The sequence below is a fragment of the Cebus imitator genome, unplaced genomic scaffold (assembly GCF_001604975.1).
Source record: "Cebus imitator isolate Cc_AM_T3 unplaced genomic scaffold, Cebus_imitator-1.0 Scaffold15, whole genome shotgun sequence".
In the NCBI taxonomy this organism is placed as follows: domain Eukaryota; kingdom Metazoa; phylum Chordata; class Mammalia; order Primates; family Cebidae; genus Cebus; species Cebus imitator.
Window position 1 is genome coordinate 10,947,533 of NW_016107330.1, and position 4,780 is coordinate 10,952,312.

At 54.3% G+C, this 4,780-nt stretch overlaps 1 protein-coding gene across 4 annotated transcripts in view; it reads right to left on the minus strand.

Moving 5' to 3' along the window:
* KIF17 (kinesin family member 17) overlaps positions 1–4,780 on the minus strand; it is a 46,719-nt gene that overhangs the window by 26,494 nt on the left and 15,445 nt on the right. The window lies entirely within an intron of this gene.

The following is a 4,780-nucleotide window of genomic DNA, read 5'->3' on the forward strand; positions in this document are numbered from 1 at the left end:
AAATTAGCCAGGCGTGGTGGCCCGCACCTGTAGTCCCAGCTACTCAGGAGGCTGAGGCAGGGAAATCACTTGAACCCAGGAGGCAGAGATTGCAGTGAGCTGAGATCACACCACTGCGTTCTAGCCTGGCAACGGAGCAAGATTCTGTCTTAAAAAAAAAAAAACCATGGTCATTCAAAAAGACTTTAAAGTATTGAGCTTATTTCAAACACATTTCCATGTAAAACGCTAAGTTAGTCATCTGACAAATATTTGTGGAGTGCCTTGATGTTCTACAGGCTGAGAATGCAGCACTGAACAGACAAAACTCCACACCCACGCTGAGTTTTCCACTGGGAGGAAGAGGAGGAAGGCAGACGTCCAAGGTGAAATGCCTCGTCGTGAAGTTCAAGGCCCTCTCCACTCCGGCCCTGCCTGACCACCTTCCCTCAAGATAAGTAAGCACAATGGGTAACACATTATAAGATAACGTGTGCTGAGAAGAAAAGGCAAGCAGGGAGGGTGCCTGGGAGTTGGAAGCAGAGAATTATTTATTTATCGAGACCAGGTCTTCCTCTGCCACCCAAGCTGGAGGGCAGTAGGATTATAACTCACTGAAGCCTCGAACTCCTGGGCTCAAATGATCCTCCCACCTGAGCCTCCTGAGTAGCTGGGGCTACAGGCACACACCGCTATGCCCGGCTAATCTTATTTTCTTTTTTTCTAGAGACGGGGTCTCACCATGTTGTCCAGGCTGGTCTCAAACCCCTGGGCTCAAGCCATCCTCTCGCCTCGGCCTCCCAAAGTGCTGAAATTACAGGTGTGAGCTACCTTGCCCGGCCCAAGTTGCCACTTAAACAGTGTGTTAGGCTGGGTGCAGTGTCTCATGTCTGTAATCCCAGCACTTTGGGAGGCCGAGGCAGGCATCACTTGAGGTCAGGAGTTCAAGACCAGCCTGGCCAACATAGCGAAACCCCATCTCTACCAAAAAATACAAAAATTAGCCAGGCTTGGTGGCAGGAGCCTGTAATCCCAGCTATTAGGGAGGCTGAGGCAGGAGAATCGCTTGAACTGGATAAGCGGAGGTTGCAGTGAGCCGAGATCGTGCCACTGCACTCCAGCCTGGGCTAGAGAGCGAGACTCTATCTCAAAAATAAATAAACCAATAGCTTATTTATTGAAGACCTTTCAGTCAAGGCAAGAAGGAAGCAGTGAGGAGAGGCCGGGCACAGGAGGGGTTTGCTGGACAGGGCCGTGGTGAGTGTGAAGGCCCGAAGCGGTCGTGGGCCTGCGCTGTTCTGGCCCAGCCAGGAGGCCAGTGTGGCTGGAGGGGAGGGAGTGATGGGCAGGACAGACGAAGAGGTCCGCGAGGGGTGATGCCAGATCATGAGGGCAGCGGAGGCCAGGCGAGGGCTTTGGCTGTGACTCCAGGTTGAACAGGGCAGGTGTGTGCAGGGCAGTCACAGCCTGGCATCTGAACAGGCTCTCCCTGGCTGCCATGTGGAGAGGACAGAGGGGAACCAGGGCAAGCGCTGGAGACCTGTCGGTGGGGGGGAGGGTGCGGGGGTGCAGAAACTCGGGCTGGAGGGCAGCAGTGAACAGGCTGTACCCAGTTTTTTGTTTTTTGGGGCTTTTTGAGATGGAGTTTCGCTCTTGTTGCCCAGGCTGGAGTACAGTGGCACGATCTCGGATCACCACAACCTCCCTCTCCTGAGTTCAAGCGATTCTCCTGCCTCAGCCTCCTGAGTAGCTGGGATTACAGGAGTGTACCACCACGTCCAGCTATTTTTTTCTATTTTAGTAGAGACGGGGTTTCGCAATGTTGGCCAGGCTGGTCTCGAACTCCAGACCTCAAGTGATCTGCCCGCCTCAGCCTCCCAAAGTGCTGGGATTACAGGCATGAGCCACCACACCTGGCCAGGCTGTAGTCAGTTTTGAAGGTGGAGACAGCAGGATCTGCTCACCGACTAGACGTGGATTTGAGAGAAAGCGAGAAGCCAGGGGTGACCCCAAGGTGCCTGGTCTGAACACCTGTGGTCAGCTGGAGCCCGGGGCTGCACGCCTGGTAGATCTGGGGCCCGTCGAGTTGAGAGTGGGGCGTGTTGGGTTTGAAATGCTCATTACCCAGCTGCATATTTAAGTCTGGAATTCAGAGGACATGGTATAGTATGTCTGAATTCTTTTCTATACTGCATGAAGTTTTATTATCTTGAGGGACTTCCTGGGCATTGGACTGCACTTCAGAGCTAATTCCTAGAGGCCAGAAACCACAGTCAGTGAGTCCATCTTTGATACACAAACCAACGAAGCCCAAGTCCACCCCCCAAGCCACCTGCTGTATGTAACTCTCACACCAAGCCAAGATTCCCCTTGCCCGGAACAGAGCCAGGGCCAGGCACCAGACAACCAGGATTGGGCCCTTGGCCCCAAAGCCCACCAGAATTATTCCAACCAGCTGGTCCCAGCCCGCCTCCCGGGCCCTGCCATGCCTTTCCCACAGGAACTCCAATAAAGGCTGTGCCCTGGGCCCCTGCTGTTCTCCTCCAGACCGACGCTGGTGCTTCCCCAGGGCCCTGTGGGGCATGCCCGCCTTTGGGTCTCCAGGAGCACTGTGAGTCAGGGTGAACTTTCCTTTCAGTAGCTCTGACCTCTCTGTGCTGTCACTCAGTCACCTTTATAAATTAGGACACAAACATAAATTGCACGGCCAAGCTGTGGGGCACACATGTCAGGAATGCAGAGGTGGTGGTAACACCAGGGACCCAGGTGACGCCACCTTAGCAGCGAGTGCAGAGAAAGGACAGCAGAGGACCGGCCTGGGGACAGCCCAGAGTTAGGAGGCTGGGGAGCAGGGAGAACTCACCCCTGGGAGCTGAGGAGAGGCGGCTGGGGAGGCAGGAGGGGAGCCAGGGCGGAGGGCATCTGGGGAGCCAGGGCGGAAGCAAGGGTCTCATGAAGGGAGGGGGTCTGGTCTGCTGAGCCAATTAGTGCTGAGACGGCAAGGTAAGGCCTGCCCCAGGACAGTCACTGGGCTCCACAACAGGACACCATTGGTGACAAGGATAGCTTCAGTGAACCGGGACAGGGCCTGCCTGGGTAGAGGCAAGAGAGAGCAGAAGGGGAGAAACTGGGACCCGTAAAAGTAGACAGATGTTTCAAGTTTTGTTGAAAGGGAAAGAGGGATAGGCCAGAGGGAGGAGCAGGGCAAAGCGGGGAATGTCTAACAGTGAGTCCTGGGCGGGACAAACATAGGGAGCTTTGGGTCAGGCACGCCTGGTCTCAAGCTGCGGCCAAAGTGAAGGCAGCACACGCTGTCTCTGGAGCCCACTGTGCCAGGCCTGTGCTAGGCCCACACGTGCCGGATCTCAGGCAATTTTCCCAGCTGCCTTACAGAACACACAAGGCAGGTTTTGCTATGATGTCCCATTTACAGATGAAAAGACTGAGGTTCTTAGGAGCTGAGTTACTTGCCTAAGGAGCTGGGAGGTGAGCTGGCGGTAACTGCCAGCTCTCAGTTACCACCCGGCACCACCCCAGTCACTCTGCCGGCTGGGCTCCTTGCTCCTCATCCAGGGAGAGGGGTGCCAGCAGCCTCTACCCTGGGGCTGCCTCCGTCACCGCTAGAATGCTGCACAGATGTTAGCTGCTGGGTGTGGGGGCGGAGCCTCCCCCACTCCCTCCTGGTACACTCACCATTCTTGTCTTCCCCCAATCTTGGGGGTGAGTAGGGTTGGGGTGAGGAGTAGGGACAGAGGAGGAAGGCAGATGGCTGAGGTGGAATGCCTTGTCATGGTGTTCAAGGCCCTCTCCACTCCAGCCCTGCCTGACCACCTCCCATCACCCCATGCCCGAGGCAGCCAGCAGGGGCTCTGTAGCTCCCCAAATGCACCTTAGAGTTTTGTGCATCTCTGCACACACTGGACACTCTCATCCTAACAGAGAAATTTCTCCCCTTCCAAGACTCTGCTCAGTTACCGCCTCCTCTGGGGAGCCTTCCTTGACTGACTACATCCCACCCACAGATAGACCTGGCTGACCATGCACTCCTTTCTGCCCTGTACAACTGTCTGGCCTAGAGCGGGTCTCGCTGCATGTGATGGTCCACTAGAGTCTCCTCCCTCGGGAGGTTAGGTAACCCACGGGGCACAGCCTGCATCTGATTCATATCTGTTTATCCAGTACCCAGCACAGCTCCACACACAGAGGAGGAGCTCAGGGAAACTTGAATCAATGGATGGGTAGGTGAGTGGAAAAATAGATAAAAGAATGGCTGATAGACAAAAGAATAGTATGGAGTGAATGAATGGGTAGGCATGTGGATGGCAGGGTGGATAGGGTGAGTGAATGGATAGGTAGATTAAATGAATGGAAGATGGGTAGGTGAGCAGACAGAAGGATGGATATGGATGGATGGATGAATAGACAGATGGAAGGATGGAAGGAAGACAGGGAGAAAGGATCTATAGATGAGTAGATGGGTGGGTAGAAGGAAGATCGATGAATGGATACATGGATAAATGGAAGGAAGGAAGGATCACTGGATGATGGATGCATGGATGGATGACAGATGAATGGATGGAAGAAAGGAAGGATCAATGAATGGATTGATGGATGAATGGATGGATTGATGGACAGGTGGCTGTGTAGATGGATGGATGGAAGGAAGAATCAATGGATGGATGAATGGATGAGTAGGAGAGTAGGTGGGATGGATGGATGGATGGATAGGTGGGTGGATGGATGGGTGAGTGGGTGGGTGGGTGGATGGATGGATGGATGGATGGATGGATAGGTGGGTGGA